At 43.6% G+C, this 22,979-nt stretch overlaps 16 non-coding genes and 8 pseudogenes across 16 annotated transcripts; all 24 read right to left on the bottom strand.

Moving 5' to 3' along the window:
* Positions 1 to 586: 586 nt before the first annotated feature.
* Positions 587 to 706, bottom strand: LOC142536178 (5S ribosomal RNA; annotated as a pseudogene).
* A 1,064-nt stretch (positions 707 to 1,770) lies between these two features.
* LOC142536165 (5S ribosomal RNA) lies at positions 1,771 to 1,891 on the bottom strand. Its single transcript, XR_012818055.1, has one exon. It is a non-coding gene; the product is annotated as a 5S ribosomal RNA (ribosomal RNA).
* A 1,168-nt stretch (positions 1,892 to 3,059) lies between these two features.
* LOC142536162 (5S ribosomal RNA) lies at positions 3,060 to 3,180 on the bottom strand. Its single transcript, XR_012818052.1, has one exon. It is a non-coding gene; the product is annotated as a 5S ribosomal RNA (ribosomal RNA).
* Positions 3,181 to 3,861: 681 nt separating this feature from the next.
* On the bottom strand, positions 3,862 to 3,979 carry LOC142536161 (5S ribosomal RNA). The gene has a single exon (XR_012818051.1). It is a non-coding gene; the product is annotated as a 5S ribosomal RNA (ribosomal RNA).
* Positions 3,980 to 5,034: 1,055 nt separating this feature from the next.
* On the bottom strand, positions 5,035 to 5,158 carry LOC142536176 (5S ribosomal RNA; annotated as a pseudogene).
* Positions 5,159 to 5,838: 680 nt separating this feature from the next.
* Positions 5,839 to 5,959, bottom strand: LOC142536173 (5S ribosomal RNA; annotated as a pseudogene).
* A 685-nt stretch (positions 5,960 to 6,644) lies between these two features.
* Positions 6,645 to 6,763, bottom strand: LOC142536183 (5S ribosomal RNA). The gene has a single exon (XR_012818065.1). It is a non-coding gene; the product is annotated as a 5S ribosomal RNA (ribosomal RNA).
* Positions 6,764 to 7,486: 723 nt separating this feature from the next.
* Positions 7,487 to 7,610, bottom strand: LOC142536174 (5S ribosomal RNA; annotated as a pseudogene).
* Positions 7,611 to 8,324: 714 nt separating this feature from the next.
* On the bottom strand, positions 8,325 to 8,448 carry LOC142536170 (5S ribosomal RNA). The gene has a single exon (XR_012818060.1). It is a non-coding gene; the product is annotated as a 5S ribosomal RNA (ribosomal RNA).
* Positions 8,449 to 9,914: 1,466 nt separating this feature from the next.
* On the bottom strand, positions 9,915 to 10,038 carry LOC142536169 (5S ribosomal RNA). Its single transcript, XR_012818059.1, has one exon. It is a non-coding gene; the product is annotated as a 5S ribosomal RNA (ribosomal RNA).
* A 683-nt stretch (positions 10,039 to 10,721) lies between these two features.
* LOC142536172 (5S ribosomal RNA) lies at positions 10,722 to 10,844 on the bottom strand. The gene has a single exon (XR_012818062.1). It is a non-coding gene; the product is annotated as a 5S ribosomal RNA (ribosomal RNA).
* Positions 10,845 to 11,527: 683 nt separating this feature from the next.
* On the bottom strand, positions 11,528 to 11,646 carry LOC142536167 (5S ribosomal RNA). Its single transcript, XR_012818057.1, has one exon. It is a non-coding gene; the product is annotated as a 5S ribosomal RNA (ribosomal RNA).
* Positions 11,647 to 12,328: 682 nt separating this feature from the next.
* LOC142536175 (5S ribosomal RNA) lies at positions 12,329 to 12,447 on the bottom strand (annotated as a pseudogene).
* A 1,301-nt stretch (positions 12,448 to 13,748) lies between these two features.
* LOC142536171 (5S ribosomal RNA) lies at positions 13,749 to 13,867 on the bottom strand. Its single transcript, XR_012818061.1, has one exon. It is a non-coding gene; the product is annotated as a 5S ribosomal RNA (ribosomal RNA).
* Positions 13,868 to 14,552: 685 nt separating this feature from the next.
* LOC142536181 (5S ribosomal RNA) lies at positions 14,553 to 14,671 on the bottom strand. Its single transcript, XR_012818063.1, has one exon. It is a non-coding gene; the product is annotated as a 5S ribosomal RNA (ribosomal RNA).
* Positions 14,672 to 15,353: 682 nt separating this feature from the next.
* Positions 15,354 to 15,472, bottom strand: LOC142536159 (5S ribosomal RNA). The gene has a single exon (XR_012818050.1). It is a non-coding gene; the product is annotated as a 5S ribosomal RNA (ribosomal RNA).
* Positions 15,473 to 16,539: 1,067 nt separating this feature from the next.
* Positions 16,540 to 16,657, bottom strand: LOC142536163 (5S ribosomal RNA). Its single transcript, XR_012818053.1, has one exon. It is a non-coding gene; the product is annotated as a 5S ribosomal RNA (ribosomal RNA).
* A 683-nt stretch (positions 16,658 to 17,340) lies between these two features.
* LOC142536182 (5S ribosomal RNA) lies at positions 17,341 to 17,459 on the bottom strand. Its single transcript, XR_012818064.1, has one exon. It is a non-coding gene; the product is annotated as a 5S ribosomal RNA (ribosomal RNA).
* A 688-nt stretch (positions 17,460 to 18,147) lies between these two features.
* Positions 18,148 to 18,266, bottom strand: LOC142536166 (5S ribosomal RNA). Its single transcript, XR_012818056.1, has one exon. It is a non-coding gene; the product is annotated as a 5S ribosomal RNA (ribosomal RNA).
* Positions 18,267 to 18,950: 684 nt separating this feature from the next.
* LOC142536177 (5S ribosomal RNA) lies at positions 18,951 to 19,072 on the bottom strand (annotated as a pseudogene).
* A 681-nt stretch (positions 19,073 to 19,753) lies between these two features.
* Positions 19,754 to 19,869, bottom strand: LOC142536164 (5S ribosomal RNA). Its single transcript, XR_012818054.1, has one exon. It is a non-coding gene; the product is annotated as a 5S ribosomal RNA (ribosomal RNA).
* A 731-nt stretch (positions 19,870 to 20,600) lies between these two features.
* LOC142536168 (5S ribosomal RNA) lies at positions 20,601 to 20,719 on the bottom strand. Its single transcript, XR_012818058.1, has one exon. It is a non-coding gene; the product is annotated as a 5S ribosomal RNA (ribosomal RNA).
* Positions 20,720 to 21,405: 686 nt separating this feature from the next.
* LOC142536179 (5S ribosomal RNA) lies at positions 21,406 to 21,522 on the bottom strand (annotated as a pseudogene).
* A 693-nt stretch (positions 21,523 to 22,215) lies between these two features.
* On the bottom strand, positions 22,216 to 22,329 carry LOC142536180 (5S ribosomal RNA; annotated as a pseudogene).
* Positions 22,330 to 22,979: the final 650 nt, after the last annotated feature.

Genomic DNA, 22,979 nt, shown 5'->3' with positions numbered 1-22,979 from the left:
AACCATGAAGTTAAGCTTTCTGGCGCGATGGCAGAGCTAGGATGGGTGACCTCCCTGGGAAGACCGTGTCGCAACCGTTTTCGTAAATTATGGATAAAACAGACGAAATATTTTTTAATGAGTTAACCGTCTCCGGAGTAATTTGCGTCACTACCATTCCCCACAGAACCGGCTCACGACAACAAAATGAATAAATGTTCCAAGAAAATAGAAAAAAAAATATGAAGAAGGAAAAACGAATGTTAAAGCTATTATTATGCTTGGGATACGATATAAATGGAACCGGAATCGAATTTCGAACTTTCTAAGCGGATTTCTTGAGGAAACGAAAGCTTAACAGAAGCGGTAAATCACAAATTAGAGGGTCTTAGAGAAGGAATTCGGATAAATCTCGTCAGCTCATTTCGTAGTAATGAGTCTCGTCCGTTTGCCCCTTACAATCAAATTACCCTACAATTTTGTCCAAATCCGGCAGTGCCCGAGTACTTTCATTTCACATGTCTTATCTGGTCTCGATCGAGATTCAGATGATTTGAGTAGAAAATCGTCTGTCAACAAGTAATCAAAAATAGAAAAACACGAAAAGGTGGTGCAAACACGAGGACTTCCCAGGGGGTCACCCATCCTAGTACTGCGCTTTCGCCCAAGCACGCTTACTTCGGAGTTCTGATGAGATCCGTGCATTAGTGCTGGTATGATCGCACCCGACATTGAGTGGGATGTTTATTCTTATATCCCTCGAGTACGTGTGGAAGCGGGCGGCGATGGACAACACGCGGCACTGCTCTCGCCCAATCATAACCACGAAGTTAAGCGTTCTGGCGCGATGGCAGAGCTAGGATGGGTGACCTTCCCGGGAAGACCTCGTGTCGCGACCGTTTACGTAAATTATGCATAAAACAGTTTAAATAATTGTTTTTAATGAGTTAACCGGTCTCCGGAGTAATCTGCGTCATACCCTTCTGCACAGAACCGGCTCACGACAACAAAAATCGATAAATGTTCCCAGAAAATAGAAAAAAAAATAAGAAGAAGGAAATAACGAATGTAAAGCTGTTATTATGCCTGGGATACGATAAAATGGAACCAGAATCGAATTTCGAACTTCCTAAGCGGATTTCTCGAGGAAACGAAAGCTTAACAGAAGCGGTAAATCGCAAATCAGAGGGTCTTAGAGAAGAAATTCGGCTAAAATCTCGTCAGCTCATTGCGTAGTAATGAGTCTCGTCCGCTTGCCCGTTACAATCAAATTATCCTACAATTTTGTCCAAATCCGGCAGTGCCCGAGCTACTTTCATTCACATGTTTTATCTGGTCCCGATCGAGACTCAGATGATTTGAGCCGGAAAATCGTCTGTCAACAAGTAATCAAAATTAGAAAAAACACGAAAAGGGGTGCAACACGAGGACTTCCAAGAATGTAAAGCTATTATTATTCCTGGGATACGATAAAATGGATCCGGAATCGAATTTCGAACTTCTTGAACGGATTTCTCGAGGAAACGGAACATTAACAGAAGCGGTAAATCGCAAATTAGAGGGTCTAAGAGAAGAAATTTAGCTAAAATCTCGCGAGCACTTTGCGGAGTAATGAGTCTCGTCCGTTTGCCCGTTTACAATAAAATTAGCCTAAATTTTTTTTTGTCCAAATCAGGCAGTACCCGAGCTACGGTGATTTCACATGTCTTATTTGGTCACGATCGGAGATTCAGATGATTTGAGCAGAAAATCGTCCGTCAACAAGTAATCAAAAATAGAAAAACACGAAAAGGGGTGCAACACGAGGACTTCCCAGGTGGTCACCGATCCTAGTACTGAGCTTTCGCCCAAGCACGCTTAACTTCGGAGTTCTGATGGGATCCGGTGTATTAGTGCTGGTATGATCGCACCCGTCATTGAGTGGGATGTTTATTCTTATATCCCTCGAGTACGTGTGGAGCGGGCGGCGATGGACAACACGCGGCACTGGTCTCGCCCAATCATAACCATGAAGTTAAGCGTTCTGGCGCGATGGCAGAGCTAGGATGGGTGACCTCCCTGGGAAGACCTCGTGTCGCGACCGTTTAAGTAAATTATGGATAAAACAGTCGAAATATTGTTTTTAATGAGTTGACCTTCTCTGGAGTAATCTGCGTCATACCCTTCCACACAGAACCGGCTCACAACAACAAAAATGAATAAATGTTCCCAGAAATTAGAAAAAAAAAGAAGAAGGAAATAACGAATGTAAAGCTGTTATTATGCTTCGGATACGATAAAATGGAACAGGAATCGAATTTCGAACTTCTTAAGCGGATTTCTCGAGGAAACGAAACCTTAACAGAAGCGGTAAATCGCAAATTAGAGGGTGTTAGAGAAGAAATTCGGCTAAAATCTCGTCAGCTCTAGTGGGATGTTTATTCTTATATCCCTCGAGTACGTATGGATGCGGGCGGCGATGGACAACACGCGGCACCGCTCTCGCCCAATCATAACCATGAAGTTAAGCGTTCTGGCGCGATGGCAGAGCCAGGATGGGTGACCTCCCTTGGAAGACCTAGTGTCGCGACCGTTTACGTAAATTATGGATAAAACAGTCGAAATAATTGTTTTTAATGAGTTAACCGTCTCCGGAGTAATCTGCGTCATACCCTTCCCCACAGAACCGGCTCACGACAACAAAAATCGATAAATGTTCCAAGAAAATAGAAAAAAAAATAAGAACAAGAAAAATAACGAATGTAAAGCTATTATTATGCCTGGGATACGATAAAAAGGAACCAGAATCGAATTTCGAACTTCCTAAGCGGATTTCTCGAGGAAACGAAAGCTTAACAGAAGCGTTAAATCGCAAATTAGAGGGTCTTAGAGAAGGAATTCGGCTAAAATCTCGTCAGCTCATTGCGTAGTATTGAGTCTCGTCCGTTTGCCCGTTTACAATCAAATTAGCCTACAATTTTGTCCAAATCCGGCATTGCCCGAGCTACTTTCATTTCACATGTCTTATCTGGTCTCGATCGAGATTCAGATGAGTTGAGCCGAAAATCATCTATCAACAAGTAATCAAAAATAGAAAAACAGGGGTGAAACACGAGGACTTCCCAGGAGGTCACCCATCCTAGTACTGCGCTTTCGCCCAAGCACGCTTAACTTCGGAGTTCTGATGGGATCCGGTGCATTAGTGCTGGTATGATCGCACCCGACATTGAGTGGATGTTTATTCTTATATCCCTCGAAGACGTGTGGAGCGGGCGACGATGGACAACACGCGGCACTGCTCTCGCCCAATCATAACCATGAAGTTAAGCGTTCAGGCGCGATGGCAGAGTTAGGATGGGTGACCTCCATGGGAAGACCTCGTGTCGCGATCGTTTACGTAAATTATGGATAAAACAGTCGAAATAATTGTTTTTAATGAGTTAACCGTCTCCGAAGTAATCTGCGTCATACCCTTCCGCACAGAACCGGCTCACGACAACAAAAATCGATAAATGTTCCCAGAAAATAAAAAAAAATAAGAAGAAGGAAATAACGAATGTAAAGCTATTATTATGCCTGGGATACGATAAAATTGAACCGAAATCGAATTTCGAACTTCCTAGGCGGATTTCTCGAGGAAACGAAAGCTGAACAGAAGCGGTAAATCGCAAATTAGAGGGTCCTAGAGAAGGAATTCGGCTAAAATCTCGTCAGCTCATTGCGTAGTAATGAGTCTCGTCCGTTTGCCCGTTTACAATCAAATTAGCCAACAATTTTGTCCAAATCCGGCAGTGCCCGAGCTACTTTCATTTCACATGTCTTGTCTAGTCCCGATCGAGATTCAGATGATTTGAGCCGAAAATCGTCTGTCAACAAGTAATCAAAAATAGAAAAACACGAAAAGGGATGCAACACGAGGACTTCCCAGGGGGTCACCCATCCTAGTACTGCTCTCGCCCAAGCACCTTAACTTCGGAGTTTTGATGGGATCCGGTGCATTAGTGCTGGTATGATCGCACCCGACATTGAGTGGGATGTTTATTCTTATATCCCTCGAGTACGTGTGGAGCGGGCGGCGATGGACAACACGCGGCACTGCTCTCGCCCAATCATAACCATGAAGTTAAGCGTTCTGGCGCGATGGCAGAGCTAAGATGGGTGACCTCCATGGGAAGACCTCGTGTCGCGACCGTTTACGTAAATTATGGATAAAGCAGTCGAAATATTGTTTTTAATGAGTTAACCGTCTTCGGAGTAATCTGCGTCATACCCTTCCGCACAGAACCGGCTCACGACAACAAAAATCGATAAATGTTCCCAGAAAATAGAAAAAAAAAATAAGAAGAAGGAAATAACGAATGTAAAGCTGTTATTATGCCTGGGATACGATAAAATGGAACCGGAATCGAATTTCGAACTTCCTAAACGGATTTCTCGAGGAAACGAAAGCTTAACAGAAGCGGTAAATCGCAAATTAGAGGGTCTTAGAGAAGAAATTCGGCTAAAATCTCGTCAGCTCATTGCGTAGTAATGAGTCTCGTCCGTTTGCCTGTTTACAATCAAATTAGCCAAAATTTTTGTCCAAATCCGGCAGTTCCCGAGCTACTTTCATTTCACATGTCTTATCTGGTCCCGATCGAGATTTAGATGATTTGAACCGAAAATCGTCTGTCAACAAGTAATCAAAATAGAAAACACGAAAAGGGGTGCAACACGAGGACTTCCAAGAATGTAAAGCTATTATTATTCCTGGGATACGATAAAATGGATCCGGAATCGAATTTCGAACTTCTTGAACGGATTTCTCGAGGAAACGGAACATTAACAGAAGCGGTAAATCGCAAATTAGAGGGTCTTAGAGAAGAAATTTAGCTAAAATCTCGCGAGCACTTTGCGGAGTAATGAGTCTCGTCCGTTTGCCCGTTTACAATAAAATTAGCCTACAATTTTGTCCAAATCAGGCAGTACCCGAGCTACGCTGATTTCACATGTCTTATTTGGTCCCGATCGATATTCAGATGATTTGAGCAGAAAATCGTCCGTCAACAAGTAATCAAAAATAGAAAAACACAAAATGGGGTACAACACGAGGACTGGGAATCCCAGGGGGTCACCCATCCTAGTACTGCTCTCTCCCAAGCACGCTTAACTTCGGAGTTATGATGGGATCCAGTGCAATAGTGCTGGTATGATAGCACCCGACATTGAGTGGGATGTTTATTCTTATATCCCTCGAGTACGTGTGGAGCGGGCGGCGATGGACAACACGCGGCACTGCTCTCGCCCAATCATAACCATGAAGTTAAGCGTTCTGGCGCGATGGCAGAGGTAGGATGAGTGACCTCCCTGGGAAGACCTCGTTTCGCGACCGTTTACGTAAATTATGGATAAAACAGTCGAAATAATTGTTTTTAATGAGTTAACCGTCTCCGGAGTAATCTGCGTCATACCCTTCCACACAGAACCGGCTAACGACAACAAAAATCGATAAATGTTCCCACAAAATAGAAAAAAATTAGAAGAAGAAATAGCGAATGTAAAGCTATTATTATGCTTGGGATACGATAAAATGGAACCGGAATCGAATTTAGAACTTACTAAGCGGATTTCCAAGGAAACGGAAGCTTAAAAGAAGCGGTAAATCGCAAATTAGAGGGTCTTAGAGAAGGAATTCGGCTAAAATCTCGTCAGCTCATTGTGTAGTAAAGTGTCTCGGTCGTTTGCCCGTTTACTATCAAATTAGCCTACAATTTTGTCCAAATCCGGCAGTGCCCGAGCTACGTTGATTTCAAATGTTTTATCTGGTCCCAATCGAGATTCAGATGATTGGAGCCGAAAGTCGTCTGTCAACAAGTAATCAAAAATAGAAAAACACGAAAAGGTGTGCAACACGAGGACATCCCAGGGGGTCACCCATCCTACTACTGCGCTTTCGCCCAAGCACGCTTAACTTCGGAGTTCTGATGGGATCCGGTGCATTAGTGCTTGTATGATCGCACCCAGACATTGAGTGATATGTTTATTCTTATATCCCTTGAGTACGTGTGGAGCGGGCGGCGATGGACAACACGCGGCACTGCTCTCGCCCAATCATAACCATGAAGTTAAGCGTTCTGGCACGATGGCAGAACTAGGATGGGTGACCTCCCTGGGAAGTCCTCGTGTCGCGACCGTTTACGTAAATTATGGCAAAAAACAGTCGAAATAATTGTTTTTAATGAGTTAACCGTCTCCGGAGTAATCTGCGTCATACCCTTCCGCACAGAACCGGCTCACGACAACAAAAATCGCTAAATGTTCCCAGAAAATAAGAAAAAAATAAGAAGAAGGAAATAGCGAATGTAAAGCTATTATTATGCCTGGGATATGATAAAATGGAACCGGAATCGAATTTCGAACTTCCTAAGCGGATTTCTCGAGGGAAACGAAAGCTTAACAGAAGCGGTAAATCGCAAATTAGAGGGTCTTAGAGAAGGAATTTGGCTAAATCTCGTCAGCTCATTGCATAGTAATGAGTATCGTCCGCTCGCCCGTTTACAATCAAATTAGCCTACAATTTTGTCCAAATCCGGCAGTGCCCGAGCTACTTTCATTTCACATGTCTTATCCGGTCCCGATCGAGATTATGATGATTTGAGCTGAAAATCGTCTGTCAACAAGTAATGAAAAATAGAAAAACACGAAAAAGGGTGCAACACGAGGACTTCCCAGGGGGTCACCCTCCCTAGTACTGCTCTCGCGCAAGCACGCTTAACTTCGGAGTTCTGATGGGATCCGGTGCATTAGTGCTGGCATGATCGCACCCGACATTGAGTGGGATGTTTTTTCTTATATCCCTCGAGCTTCCTAAATGGATTTCTCGAGGAAACGAAAGCTTAACAGAAGCGGAAAATCGAAAATTAGAGGGTCTTAGAGAAGGAATTCAGCTAAAATCTCACCAGCTCATTGCGGAGTAACGAGTCTCGTTTTTTTGCCTGTTTATAATCAAATTAGCCTACAATTTTGTCCAAATCCGGCAGTGCCCGAGCTATGTTGATTTCAGTCGAAATAATTATTTTTAATGAGTTAACCGTCTCCGGGGTAATCTGCGTCATACCCTTTCGCACAGAACCGGCTCACGACAACAAAAATCGATAATGGTTCCCAGAAAATAGAAAAAAATAAGAAGAAGAAAATAACGAATGTAAAGCTATTATTATGCTTGGGATACGATAAAATAGAACCGGAATCGAATTTCGAGCTTCCTAAGCGGATTTCTCGAGGAAACGAAAGCCTAACAGAAGCGGTAAATCGCAAATTCGAGGGTCTTAGAGAAGGAATTCGGCTAAAATCTCGTCAGCTCATTGCGTAGTAATGAATCTCGTCCGTTTGCCCGTTTACAATAAAATTAGCCTACAATTTTGTCCAAATCCGGCAGTGCCTGAGCTACTTTCATTTCACATGTCTTATCTGGTCCCGATCGAGATTCAGATGATTTGAGCCGAAAATCGTCTGTCAACAAGTAATCAAAAATAGAAAAACACGAAAAGGGGTGCAACACGAGGACTGGGAATCCCAGGGGGTCACTCATCCTAGTACTGCTCTCGCACAAGCACGCTTAACTTCGGAGTTCTGATGGGATGCGGTGCATTAGTGCTGGTATGATCGCACCCGACATTGAGTGGGATGTTTATTCTTATATCCCTCGATTACGTGTGGAGCGGGCGGCGATGGACAACACGCGGCACTGCTCTAGCCCAATCATAACCATGAAGTTAAGCGTTCTGGCGCGATGGCAGAGCTAGGATGGGTGACCTCCCTGAGAGGACCTCGTGTCGCGACCGTTTACGTAAATTATGAATAAAAAAGTCGAAATAATACGTAAATTATGGATAAAACAGTCGAAATAATTGTTTTTAATGAGTTAACCGTCTCCGGAGTAATCTGCGTCATACCCTTCCGCACAGAACCGGCTCACGACAACAAAAATCGCTAAATGTTCCCAGAAAATAAGAAAAAAATAAGAAGAAGGAAATAGCGAATGTAAAGCTATTATTATGCCTGGGATATGATAAAATGAAACCGGAATCGAATTTCGAACTTCCTAAGCTGATTTCTCGAGGAAACGAAAGCTTAACAGAAGCAGTAAATCGCAAATTAGAGGGTCTTAGAGAAGGAATTCGGCTAAAATCTCGTCAGCTCATTGCGTAGAATGAGTTTCGTCCGTTTGCCCGTTTACAATTAAATTAGCCTACAATTTTGTCCAAATCCGGTAGTGCCCGAGCTACTTTCATTTCACATGTCTTATCTGGTCCCGATCGAAATTCAGATGATTTGAGCCGAAAATCGTCTGTCAACAAGTAATCAAAAATAGAAAAACACGAAAAGGAGTGCAACACGAGGACTGGGAATCCCAGGGGGTCACCCATCCTAGTACTGCTCTCGCACAAGCACGCTTAACTTCGGAGTTCTGATGGGATGCGGTGCATTAGTGCTGGTATGATCGCACCCGACATTGAGTGGGATGTTTATTCTTATATCCCTCGATTACGTGTGGAGCGGGCGGCGATGGACAACACGCGGCACTGCTCTAGCCCAATCATAACCATGAAGTTAAGCGTTCTGGCGCGATGGCAGAGCTAGGATGGGTGACCTCCCTGAGAGGACCTCGTGTCGCGACCGTTTACGTAAATTATGAATAAAAAAGTCGAAATAATACGTAAATTATGGATAAAACAGTCGAAATAATTGTTTTTAATGAGTTAACCGTCTCCGGAGTAATCTGCGTCATACCCTTCCGCACAGAACCGGCTCACGACAACAAAAATCGCTAAATGTTCCCAGAAAATAAGAAAAAAATAAGAAGAAGGAAATAGCGAATGTAAAGCTATTATTATGCCTGGGATATGATAAAATGAAACCGGAATCGAATTTCGAACTTCCTAAGCTGATTTCTCGAGGAAACGAAAGCTTAACAGAAGCAGTAAATCGCAAATTAGAGGGTCTTAGAGAAGGAATTCGGCTAAAATCTCGTCAGCTCATTGCGTAGAATGAGTCTCGTCCGTTTGCCCGTTTACAATTAAATTAGCCTACAATTTTGTCCAAATCCGGTAGTTCCCGAGCTACTTTCATTTCACATGTCTTATCTGGTCCCGATCGAAATTCAGATGATTTGAGCCAAAAATCGTCTGTCAACAAGTAATCAAAAATAGAAAAACACGAAAAGGGGTGCAACACGCTTAACTTCGGAGTTCTGATGGGATCTGGTGCATTAGAGCTTGTATGATCGCACCCGACATTGAGTGGGATGTTTATTTTTATATCCCACGAGTATGTGTGGAGCGGGCGGCGATGGACAACACGCGGCACTGCTCTCGCCCAATCATAATCATGTAGTTAAGCGTTCTGGTGCGATGGCAGAGCTAGGATGGGTGACCTCCCTGGGAAGACCTCGTGTCGCGACCGGTTACGTAAATTATGGATAAAACAGTCGAAATAATTGTTTTTAATGAGTTAACCGTCTCCGGAGTAATCTGCGTCATACCCTTCCGCACAGAACCGGCTAACGACAACAAAAATTGATAAATTTCCCAGAAAATAGAAAAAAAGATAAGAAGAAGGAAATAACGAATGTAAAGCTATTATTATGCCTCGGATACGATAAAATGGAACCGGAATCGAATTTCGAACTTCCTAAGCGGATTTCTCGAGGAAACGAAAGCTTAACAGAAGCGGTAAATCGCAAATTAGAGGGTCTTAGGGAAGGAATTCGGCTAAAATCTCGTCAGCTTATTGCGTAGTAATGAGTCTCGTCCGTTTGCCCGTTTACAATCAAATTAGCCTACAATTTTGTCCAAATCCGGTAGTGCCCGAGCTACTTTCATTTCACATGTCTTATCTGGTCCCGATCGAAATTCAGATGATTTGAGCCGAAAATCGTCTGTCAACAAGTAATCAAAAATAGAAAAACACGAAAAGGGGTGCAACACGAGGACTGGGAATCCCAGGGGGTCACCCATCCTAGTACTGCTCTCGCACAAGCACGCTTAACTTCGGAGTTCTGATGGGATGCGGTGCATTAGTGCTGGTATGATCGCACCCGACATTGAGTGGATGTTTATTCTTACATCCCTTGAGTACGTGTGGAGCGGGCGGCGATGGACAACACGTGGCACTGCTCTCGCCCAATCATAACCATGAAGTTAAGCGTTCTGGCGCGATGGCGGAGCTAGGATGAGTGATCTCCCTGGGAAGACCTCGTGTCGCGACCGTTTACGGAAATTATGGATAAAACAGTCGAAATAATTGTTTTTAATGAGTTAACCGTCTCCGGAGTAATCTGCGTCATACCCTTCCGCACAGAACCGGCTCAGGACAACAAAAATCGATAAATGTTCCCAGAAAATAGAAAAAAAAATAAGAAGAAGGAAATAACGAATGTAAAGCTATTATTATGCCTGGGATACGATAAAATGGAACAGGAATCGAATTTCGAACTTCCTAAGCGGATTTCTCGAGGAAACGAAAGCTTAAGAGAAGCGGTAAATCGCAAATTAAAGGGTCTTAGAGAAGGAATTCGACTAAAATCTCGTCAGCTCATTGCGTAGTAATAAGTCTCGTCCGTTTGCCCGTATACAATTAAATTAGCCTACAATTTTGTCCAAATCCGGCAGTTTCCGAGCTACTTTCATTTCACATGTCTTATCTGGTCCCGATCGAGATTCAGATGATTTGAGCCGAAAATCGTCTGTCAACAAGTAATCAAAAATAGAAAAACACGAAAAGAGGTGCAACACGAGGACTTCCCAGGGGGTCGGTCACACATCCTAGTACTGCTCTCGCCCAAGCACGCTTAACTTCAAAGTTCTTATGGGATCCGGTGCATTAGTGCTGGTATGATCGCACCCGACATTGAGTGGGATGTTTATTCTTATATCCCTCGAGTACGTGTGGAGCGGGCGGCGATGGACAACACGCGGCACTGCTCTCGCCCAATCATAACCATGAAGTTAAGCGTTCTAGCGCGATGGCAGAGCTAGGATGGGTGACCTCCTTGGGAAGACCTCGTGTCGCGACCGGTTACGTAAATTATGGATAAATTAGTCGAAATAATTGTTTTTAATGAGTTAACCGTCTCCGGAGTAATCTGCGTCATACCCTTCCGCACAAAACCGGCTAACGACAACAAAAATCGATAAATGTTCCCAGAAAATAGAAAAAAAAATAAGAAGAAGGAAATAACGAATGTAAAGCTATTATTATGTCTGGGATACGATAAAATGGAACCGGAATCGAATTTAGACTTCCTAAGCGGATTTCTCGAGGAACCGAAAGCTTAACAGAAGCGGTAAATCGCAAATTAGATGGTCTTAGAGAAGGAATTCGGCTAAAATCTCGTCAGCTCATTGCGTAGTAATAAGTCTCGTCCGTTTGCCCGTTTACAGTCAAATTAGCCTACAATTTTGTCCAAATCCGGCAGTGCCCAAGCTACTTTCATTTCACATGTGTTATCTTGTCCCGATCGAGATTCAGATGATTTGAGCCGAAAATCGTCTGTCTACAAGTAATAAAAAAAAGAAAAACACGAAAAGGGGTGCAACACGAGGAGTTTCCAGGGGGTCACCCATCCTAGTACTGCTCTCGCCCAAGCATGCTTGGCTTCGGAGTTCTGATTCGATCCGGTGCATTAGTGCTGGTATGATCGCACCCAACATTGAGTGGGATGTTTTTTCTTATATCCCTCGAGTACGTGTGGAGCGGGCGGCGATGGACAACACGCGGCACTGCTCCCGCCCAATCATAACAATGAAGTTATGCGTTCTGGCGCGATGGCAGAGCTAGGATAGGTGACCTCCCTGGGAAGACCTCGTGTCGCGACCGTTTACGTAAATTATGGATAAGACAGTCGAAATAATTGTTTTTAATTAGTTAACCGTCTTCGGAGTAATCTGCGTCATACCCTTCTGCACAGAACCGGCTCAGGACAACAAAAATCGATAAATGTTCCCAGAAAATAGAAAAAAAAATAAGAAGAAGGAAATAACGAATGTAAAGCTATTATTATGCCTGAGATACGATAAAATGCAACCGAAATCGAATTTCGAACTTCCTAAGCGGATTTCTCGAGGAAACGAAAGCTTAAGAGAAGTGGTAAATCGCAAATTAAAGGGTCTTAGAGAAGGAATTCGGCTAAAATCTCGTCAGCTCCTCGCGGATAATGAGTCTCGTTCGTTTGCCTGTTTACAATCAAATTAGGCTACAATTTTGTCCAAATCCGGCAGTGCCCGAGCTAGGTTGATTTCACATGTCTTATCTGGTCCCGATCGAGATTCAGATGATTTGAGCCGAAAATCGTCTGTCAACAAGTAATCAAAAATAGAAAACACGAAAAGGGGTGCAACACGAGGACTTCCCAGGGGGTCACTCATCCTAGTACTGCTCTTGCCCAAGCACAAATAACTTCGGAGTTCTGATGGTATCCGGTGCATTAGTGCTGGTATTATCGTACCCGACATTGAGTGGGATGTTTATTCTTATATCCCTCGAGTACGTGTGGAGCGGGCGGCGATGGACAACACGCGGCACTGCTCTCGCCCAATCATAACCATGAAGTTAAGCGTTCTGGCGCGATGGCAGAGGTAGGATGGGTGACCTCCCTGGGAAGACCTCGTGTCGCGACCGTTTACGTAAATTATGGATAAAACAGTCGAAATAATTGTTTTTAATGAGTTAACCGTCTCCGGAGTAATCTGCGTCATACCCTTCCGCACAGAACCGGCTAACGACAACAAAAATCGATAAATATTCTCAGAAAATAGAAAAAAAATAAGAAGGAAATAACGAATGTAAAGCTATTATTATGCCTGAGATACGATAAAATGGAACCGGAATCGAATTTCGAACTTCCTAAGCGGATTTCTCGAGGAACCGAAAGCTTAACAGAAGCGGTAAATCGCAAATTAGATGGTCTTAGAGAAGGAATTCAGCTAAAATCTCGTCAGCTCATTGCGTAGTAATGAGTCTCGTCCGTTTGCTCGTTTACAATTTAATTAGCCTAAAATTTTGTCCAAATCCGGCAGTGCCCGAGCTACTTTCATTTCACATGTCTTACCATGAAGTTAAGCGTCCTGGCGCGATGGTAGAGAGAGCTAGGAAGGGTGACCTCCCTGGGAAGACCTCGTGTCGCGACCGTTTACGTAAATTATGGATAAAACAGTCGAAATAATACGTAAACTATGGATAAAACAGTCGAAATAATTGTTTTTATTGAGTTAACCATCTCCGGAGTAATTTGCGTCATACCCTTCCGCACAGAACCGGCTCACGACACTAATTGTTTTTATTGAGTTAATCGTCTCCTGAGTAATCTGCGTCATACCCTTCCGCACAGAACCGGCTCACGACAACAAAATTCGATAAATGTTCCCAGAAAATAAAAAAAAATAAGAAGAAGGAAATAACGGATGTAAAGCTATTATTATGCCATGGATACGATAAAATGGAACCGGAATCGAATTTCGAACTTCCTAAGCGGATTTCTCGAGGAAACGAAAGCTTAAGAGAAGCGGTAAATCGCAAATTAGAGGGTTTTAGAGAAGGAATTCGTCTAAAATCAAGTCAGCTCATTGCGTAGTAATGAGTCTCGTCCGTTTGCCCGTTTACAATCAAATAAGCCTACAATTTTGTCCAAATCCAGCAGTGCCCGAGCTACTTTCATTTCACATGTCTTATCAGGTCCCGATCGAGATTCAGATGATTTGAGCCGAAAATCGTCTGTCAACAAGTAATCAAAAATAGTAAAACACGAAAAAAGGGTGCAACACGAGGACTTTCCAGGGGGTCACCCATCCTAGTACTGCTCTCGCCCAAGCACGCTTAACTTCGGAGTTCTGATGGGATCCGGTGCATTAGTGCTGGTATGATCGCTCCCGACATTGAGTGGGATGTTTATTCTTATATCCCTCGAGTACGTGTGGAGCGGGCGGCGATGGACAACACGCGGCACTGCTCTCGCCCAATCATAACCATGAAGTTAAGCGTTCTGGCGCGATGGCGGAGCTAGGATGGGTGACGTCGCTGGGAAGACCTCGTGTCGCGACCGTTTAAGGAAATAATGGATAAAACAGTCGAAATAATTGTTTTTAATGAGTTAACCGTCTCCGGAGTAATATGCGTCATACCCTTCCGCACAGAATCGGCTCAAGACAACAAAAATTGATAAATGTTCCCAGAAAATAGAAAAAAAAAATAAGAAGAAAGAAATAACGAATGTAATGCTATTATTATGCCTTGGATACGATAAAATGGAACCGGAATCGAATTTCGAACTTCCTAAGCGGATTTCTCGAGGAAACGAAAGCTTAAAAGAAGCGGTAAATCGCAAATTAGAGGGTCTTAGAGAAGGAATTCGGCTAAAATCTCGTCAGCTCATTGCGTAGTAATGTGTCTCGTCCGTTTGCCCATTTACAATCAAATTAGCCTACAATTTTGTCCAAATCCGGCAGTGCCCGAGCTACTTTCATTTCACATGTCTTATCTGGTCTCGATCGAGATTCAGATGATTTGAGCCGAAAATCGTCTGTCAACAAGTAATCAAAAATAGAAAAACACGAAAAGGGGTGCAACACGAGGACTTCCCAGGGGGTCACCCATTCTAGTACTGCTCTCGCCCAAGCACGCTTAACTTCGGAGTTCTGATGGGATCCATGGCATTAGTGCTGGTATGATCGCACCCGACATTCAGTGGGATGTTTACTCTTATATCCCTCGAGTACGTGTGGAGCGGGCGACGATGGACAACATGCGGCACTGCTCTCGCCCAATCATAACCATGAAGTTAAGCGTTCTGGCGCGGTGGCAGAGCTAGGATGGGTGACCTCCCTGGGAAGACCTCGTGTCGCGACCGTTTACGTAAATTATGGATAAAACAGTCGAATAATTGTTTTTAATGAGTTTACCGTCTCCGGAGTAATCTGCGTCATACCGTTCCACACAGAACCGGCTCACAAAAACAAAAATCGATAAATGTTCCCAGAAAATAGAAAAAAAAATAAGAAGAAGGAAATAAGAATGTAAAGCTATTATTATGTCTGGGATACGATAAAATGGAACCGGAATCGAATTTCGAACTTCCTAAACGGATTTCTCGAGGAAACGAAAGCTTAACAGAAGCGGTAAATCGCAATTTAGATGGTCTTAGAGAAGGAATTCGGCTAAAATCTCATCAGCTCATTGCGTAGTAATAAGTCTCGTCCGTTTGCCCGTTTACAGTCAAATTAGCCTACAATTTTGTCCAAATCCGGCAGTGCCCGAGCTACTTTCATTTCACATGTCTTATCTGGTCCCGATCGAGATTCAGATGATTTGAGCCGAAAATCGTCTGTCAACAAGTAATCAAAAATAGAAAAACACGAAAAAGGGTGCAACACGAGGACTTCCCAGGGGGTCACCCACCCTAGTACTGCTCTCGCCCAAGCACGCTTAACTTCGGAGTTCTGATAGGATCCGGTGCATTAGTGCAGGTATGATCGCACCCGACATTGAGTGGGATGTTTATTCTTATATCCCTCGAGTACGTGTGGAGCGGGCGGCGATGGACAACACGCGGCACTGCTCTCGCCCAATCATAACCATGAAGTTAAGCGTTCTGGCGCGATGGTAGAGCTAGGATTGGTGACCTCCCTGGGAAGACCTCGTGTCGCGATCGTTTACGTAAATTATGGATAAAACAGTCGAAATAATTGTTTTTAATGAGTTAACCGTCTCTGGAGTAATCTGCGTCATACCCTTCCGCACAGAACCGGCTCACGACAACAAAAATCGATAAATATTCCCAGAAAATAGAAAAAAAAATAATAAGAAGGAAATAACGAATGTAAAGCTATTATTATGCCTGGGATACGATAAAATGGAACCGGAATCGAATTTCAAACTTCCTAAGCGGATTTCTCGAGGAAACGAAAGCTTAACAGAAGCGGTAAATCGCAAATTAGAGGGTCTTAGAGAAGGAATTCGACTAAAATCTCGTCAGCTCATTGCGTAGTAATAAATCTCGTCCGTTTGCCCGTTTACAATCAAATTAGCCCACAATTTTGTCCAAATCCGGCAGTGCCCAAGCTACTTTCATTTCACATGTCTTATCTGGTCCCAATCGAGATTCAGATGATTTGAGCCGAAAATCGTCTGTCAACAAGTAATCAAAAATAGAAAAACACGAAAAAGGGTGAAACACGAGGACAACCCAGGGGTAAATAACGATGTAAAGCTATTATTATGCCTGGGATACGATAAAATGGAATTGGAATCGAATTTCGAACTTCCTAAGAGGATTTCTCGAGGAAACGAAAGCTTAACAGAAGCGGTAAATCGCAAATTAGAGGGTCTTAGAGAAGGAATTCGGCTAAATTCTCGCCAGCTCATTGCGTAGTAATGAGTCTCGTCCGTTTGCCCATTTACAATCAATTAGCCTTCAATTTTGTCCAAATCCGGCAGTGCCCGAGCTACTTATATTTCACATGTCTTATCTGGTCCCGATCGAGATTCAGATGATTTGAGCCGAAATTCGTTTGTCAACAAGTAATCAAAAATAGAAAAACACGAAAAAGGGTGCAACACGAGGACTTCCCGGGGGTCACCCATCCTAGTACTGCTCTCGCCCAAGCACGCATAACTTCGGAGTTCTGTTGGGATCCGGTGCATTAGTGCTGGTATGATCGCACCCGATATTAGGTAGGATGTTTATTCTTATATCCCTCGAGTACGTGTGGAGCGGGCGACGATGGACAACACGCGGCACTGCTCTCGCCCAATCATAACCATGAAGTTAAGCGTTCTGGCGCGATGGCAGAGCTAGGATGGGTGACCTCCCTGGGAAGACCTCGTGTCGCGATCGGTTACGTAAATTATGGTTAAAACAGTCGAAATAATTGTTTTTAATGAGTTAACCGTCTCCGGAGTAATCTGCGTCATACCCATCCGCACAGAACCGGCTCACGACAACAAAAATCGATAAATGTTCCCAGAAAATAGAAAAAAAAAAAGAAGAAGGAAATAACGAATGTAAAACTTTTATTATGCCTGGGATACGATAAAATGGAACCGGAATCGAATTTCGAACTTCCTAAGCGGATTTCTCGAGGAAACGAAAGCTTAAGAGAAGAGGTAAATCGCAAATTAGAGGGTCTTGGAGAAGGAATTCGGCTAAAATCTCGTCAGCTCATTGCGTAGTAATGTGTCTCGTCCGTTTGCCCGTTTACAATCAAATTAGCCTACAATTTTGTCCAAATCCGGCAGTGCCCGAGCTACTTTCATTTCACATGTCTTATCTGGTCTCGATCGAGATTCAGATGATTTGAGCCCAAAATCGTCTGTCAAAAAGTAATCAAAAATAGAAAAACAAGAAAAGGGGTGCAACACGAGGACTTCCCAGGAGGTCACCCATCCTAGTACTAATCTCGCCCAAGCACGCTTAACTTCGGAGTTCTGATGGGATCAATGGCATTAGTGCTGGTATGATCGCACCCACAATTTAGTAGGATGTTTATTCTTATATCCCTCGAGTACGTGTGGAGCGGGCGGCGATGGACAACCCGCGGCACTGGTCTCGCCCAATCATAACCACGAAGTTAAGCGTTCTGACGCGATGGCAGAGGTAGGATAGGGTGACCCTCCCTGGAAGACCTCGTGTCGCGATCATTTACGTAAATTATGGATAAAACAGTCCGAAATAATTGTTTTTAATTAGTTAACCGTCTCCGGAGTAATCTGCGTCATACCCTTCCGCACAGAACCGGCTCACGACAACAAAAATCGATAAATGTTCCCAGAAAATAGAAAAAAAATTAAGAAGAAGAAAATAACGAATGTAAAGCTATTATTAAGCCTGGGATACGATAATATGGAACCGGAATCGAATTTCGAACTTCCTAAGCGAATTTCTCGAGGAAACAAAAGCTTAACAGATGCGGTAAATCGCAAATCAGAGGGTCTTAGAGAAGGAATTCGGCTAAAATATCGTCAGCTCATTGCATAGCAATGAGTCTCGTCCGTTTGCCTGTTTACAATCAAATTAGCCTACAATTTTGTCCAAATCCGGCAGTGCCCGGGCTACTTTCATTTCACATGTCTTATCTGGTCCCAATCGAGATTCAGATGATTTGAGGCCGAAAATCGTCTGTCAACATGTAATCAAAAATGAAAAAACACGAAAAAAGGGTGCAACACGAGGACTTCCCAGGGGTCACCCATCCTAATACTGCCTCTCGCCCAAGCACGCTTAACTTCGGAGTTCTGATTGGATCCGGTGCATTAGTGCTGGTATGATCGCACCCGACATTGAGTAGGATGTTTATTCTTATATCCCTCGAGTACGTGTGGAGCGGCGGGCGAATGGACAACACGCGGCACTGCTCATCCAGCCCAATCATAACCATGAAGTTAAGCGTTCTGGCGTGATGGCAGAGCTAGGATGGGTGACCTCCCTAAAAGTCCTCGTGTCGCGACCGTTTAAGTAAATTAAGGATAAAACAATCGAAATAATTGTTTTTAATGAGTTAATCGGCTCCGGAGTAATCTACGTAATAACCTTCCGCCAGAATCGGCTCACGACAACAAAAATCTCTAAGTGTTCCAGAAAATAGAAAAAAATAGAAGAAGAAAATAAAGAATGTAAAGCTATTATTATGCCTTGGGATAGCGATAAAAATGGAACCGGAATCGAATTTCGAACTTCCTAAGCGGATTTCTCGAGGAAACGAAGCTTAACCAGAAGCGTAAATCGCAATTATAGGGTATTAGAGAAGGAATTCGCTAAAATCTCGTCAGCCCTTGCGTAGTAATGAGTCTTGTCCGTTTGCCCTTTACAATCAATTAGCCTAACGATTTTGGCCCAAATCCGGCAGTGCCCGAGCTACTTTCATATTCACATGTCTTATCTGGTGCCCGATCGAGATTCAGATGATTTGAGCCGAAAAATCGTCTGTCAACAAGTAATGAAAAGATAGAAAACACGAAAAAGGGTGCAACACGAGGACTTTCCAGGGTGTCACCCTTCCTAGTACTGCTCTCACGCCCAAGCACGCTTAAACTTCGGAGTTCTGATGGGATCCGGTGCATTAGTGCTGGTATGATCGCGACCGACATTGAGTGGGATGTTTATTCTTAGTAATCCCTCGAGTACGTGTGGAGCGTGCGCTGATGGACAACACGCGGCCTGCTCTCGCCCAATCAGAACCATGAAGTTAGCGTTCTGGCGCGATGGCAGAGGTAGGATGAGTGACCTCCCTGGGAAGACCTCGTGTCGCGACCGTTTTACGTAAATTATGGATAAAACTGTCGAAATAATTGTTTTAATGAGTTAACCGTCTCCGGAGTAATGTGCGTCATACCCTCCGCACAGAACCGGCTCACACAACAAAAATCAATAATGTTCCCATGAAAATAGAAAAAAAAATAAGAAGAAGGAAATAACGAATGTAAAGCTATTATTATGCCTGGGATACGATAAAATGGAACCGGAATCGAATTTCGAACTTCCTAAGCGGATTTCTCGAGGAAACGAAAGCTTAACAGAAGCGGTAAATCGCAAATTAGAGGGTCTTAGAGAAGGAATTCGGCTAAAATCTCGTCAGCTCATTGCGTAGTAATGAGTCTCGTCCGTTTGCCCGTTTACAATCAAATTAGCCTACAATTTTGTCCAAATCCGGCAGTGCCCGAGCTACTTTCATTTCACATGTCTTATCTGGTCCCGATCGAGATTCAGATGATTTGAGCGAAAATCGTCTGTCAACAAGTAATCAAAAATAGAAAAACACGAAAAAGGGTGCAACACGAGGACTTCCCAGGGGGTCACCCATCCTAGTACTGCTCTGCCCAAGCACGCTTAACTTCGGAGTTCATGGGATCCGGTGCATTAGTGCTGGTATGATCGCACCCGACATGAGTGGGATGTTTATTCTTATATCCCTCGAGTACGTGTGGAGCGGGCGGCGATGGACAACACGCGGCACTGCTCTGCCCCAATCATAACCATGAAGTTAAGCGTTCTGGCGCGATGGCAGAGCTAGGATGGGTGACCTCCCTGGGAAGACTCGTGTCGCGACCGGTTACGTAAATTATGGTTAAAAAAGTCGAAATAATTGTTTTTAATGAGTGTAACCGTCTCCGAAGTAATCTGCGTCATACCCTTCCGCACAGAACCGGCTCACGACAACAAAAATCGATAAATGTTCCCAGAAAATAGAAAAAAAAATAAGAAGAAGGAAATAACGAATGTAAGCTTATGATTAGGCTTAGGATAACGATAAAATGGAACCGGAATCGAATTTCGAACTTCCGAAGCGGATTTCTCGAGGAAACGAAAGTTAACATAAGCGTTAAAATCGCAAATTAGAGGTCGTAGAGACGTAAAAAAACAAAAAAAAAAAAAAAAAAAAGGGAAAAAAAAGAATTCCGGCTAAAATCTCCGTCAGCTCCATTGCGTAGTAATGAGTCTCTCGTCCGTTATGCTCGTTTACAACTCAGAATTAGCCTACAAATTTGTCCAAATCCGGCAGTGCCCGAGCTACTTTCATTTCACCTGTCTTAATCTGGTCCCGATCGAGATTCAGATGATTTGAGCAGAAAATCGTCTGTCAACAAGTATCAAAAAATAGAAAAACCTAAAAAAAGTGCAACACACAGACTTCCCAGGGGGTCACCCATCCTAGTACTGTTCAAGCCCAAGCACGCTTAACTTCGGAGTTCTGATGGGATCCGGTGCTTAGGTGCTATTATGATCGCACACGACATTGAGTGGGATGTTTATTCTTATATCCCCTCGAGTACGTGTGGAACGGGCGCTGAGGGACAACACGCGGCACTGCTCTGGCCCAATCATAACCATGAAGTTAAGCGTTCTAGGGTGCTATGGCAGAGGTAGGATGGGTGACCTCCCTTGGAAGACCTCGTGTCGCGACCGTTTTACGTAAAATGTATGGATAAAACAGTCGAAATATATTGCTTTTATGTAAGAGTTATAACCGTCTCCGGAGTAATCTGCGTCATACCCTTCCGCACAGAATCGGCTCACGACACAAAAAATCGCTAAATGTTCCCAGAAAAGAGAAAAAAAATAAGAAGAGAAAATAAAGATGTAAAGCTATTATTATGCCTGGGATACGATAAAATGGAACGGAATCGAATTTCGACTTCTTAAGCGGATTTCTCGAGGAAACGAAAGCTTAACAGAAGCGGTAATCGCAAAGTAGACGGTCTTAGAGAAGGAATTCGGCTAAAATCTCGTCAGCTCATTGCTAGCAAGAGTCTCGTCCGTTTGCCCCGTTTACAATCAAATTAGCCTACAATTTTGTCCAAATCCGGCAGTGCCCGAGCTACTTTCATTTCACATGTCTTATCTGGTCCGATCGAGATTCAGATGATTTGAGCCGAAAATCGTCTGTCAACAAAGTAATCAAAATAGAAAACACGAAAAGGGTGGCACACGAGGACTTCCAAGGGGGACACCCATCCTAGTACTGCTCTCGCCCAAGCAGCTTAACTTCGGAATTCTGATTGGATCCGGTGCATTAGTGCGGGTATATCGCACCCGACATTGCGTGGGGATTGTTTTTATTCTTATATCCCTCGAGTACGTGTTGAGTGGGCGGCGATGGACAACACGCGGCATCTGCTCTCGCCCAATCATAACCATGAAGTTAGCGTTCTGGCGCGATGGCAGAGGTAGGATGGGTGACCTCCCTGGGAAGACCTCGTGTCGCGACCGTTTTACGTAGATTATGGATAAAACAGTCGAAATAATTGTTTTTATGAGTTAACCGTCTCCGGATTAATCTGCGTCATACCCTGTCACGCACAGAACCGGCTCACGACAACAAAAATCGATAAATGTTCCCAGAAAATAGAAAAAAAAAAATAAGAAGAAGGACATAACGAATGTGAAAGCTATGATTATGCCTGGGAATAACTATAAAAGTGGAACCGGAATCGAATTTCGAACTTTCCCTAAGCGATTTCTCGAGGAAACGAAAGCTTAACAGAAGCGGTAAATCGCAAATTAGAGGGTCTTAGAGAAGGAATTCGGCTAAAATCTCGTCAGCTCATTGCGTAGAATGAGTCTCGTCCGTTTGCGTTTACAATCAAATTGCCTACAATTTTGTCCAAATCCGGCAGTGCCCGAGCTACTTTCATTTCACATGTCTTATCTGTCCCGATCGAGATTCAGATGATTTGAGCCGAAAATCGTCTGTCAAAAGTAATCAAAAATAGAAAAAAACACGAAAAGGGGTGCAACACGAGGACTTCCCAGGGGTCACCCATCCGTACTGCTCTCGCCCAAGCATGCTTAACTTCGGAGTTATGATGGGATCCGGTGCATAGTGCGGTATGATCGTACCCGACATTGCGTGGGATGTTTATTCTATATCCCTCGAGTACGTGTGGAGTGGGCGGCGATGGACAACACGCGGCAGCTCTCGCCCAATCATAACCATGAAGTTAAGCGTTATGGCGCGATGGCAGAGGAGGATGGTGTGACCCCTGGGAAGACCTCGTGTGACACTTTACGTAAATTATGGATAAAACAGTCGAAATAATTGTTTTTAATGAGTTAATTGTCTCCGGAGTAATCTGCGTCATACCTTCCGCACAGAACCGGCTCACGACAACAAAAATAAAATGTTACCAGAAAAAAGAAAAAAAAAAAGAAGAAGGAAATAACGAATGTAAAGCTATTTATGCCTCGGATACATAAAATGGAACCGGAATCGAATTTCGAACTTCCTAAGCGGATTTCTCGAGAAAAGAATCTTAACAGAAGCGGTAAATCGCAAATTAGAGGGTCTTAGAGAAGGAATTCGGCTAAAATCTCGTCAGCTTATTGCGTAGTAATGAGTCTGTCGTTTGCCCGTTTCAATCAAATTAGCCTACAATTTTGTCCAAATCCGGCAGTGCCGAGCTACTTTTTCACATGTCTTTATGGTCCAGATAGATTCAGATGATTTGAGCCGAAAATCGCCTGTCAACAAGTAATCAAAATAGAAAACACG

The sequence above is a fragment of the Primulina tabacum genome, unplaced genomic scaffold (assembly GCF_025594145.1).
Source record: "Primulina tabacum isolate GXHZ01 unplaced genomic scaffold, ASM2559414v2 Contig1238, whole genome shotgun sequence".
In the NCBI taxonomy this organism is placed as follows: domain Eukaryota; kingdom Viridiplantae; phylum Streptophyta; class Magnoliopsida; order Lamiales; family Gesneriaceae; genus Primulina; species Primulina tabacum.
Note: the sequence above shows the minus strand (reverse complement) of the source record. Positions and strands in the feature narration are given on the sequence as shown.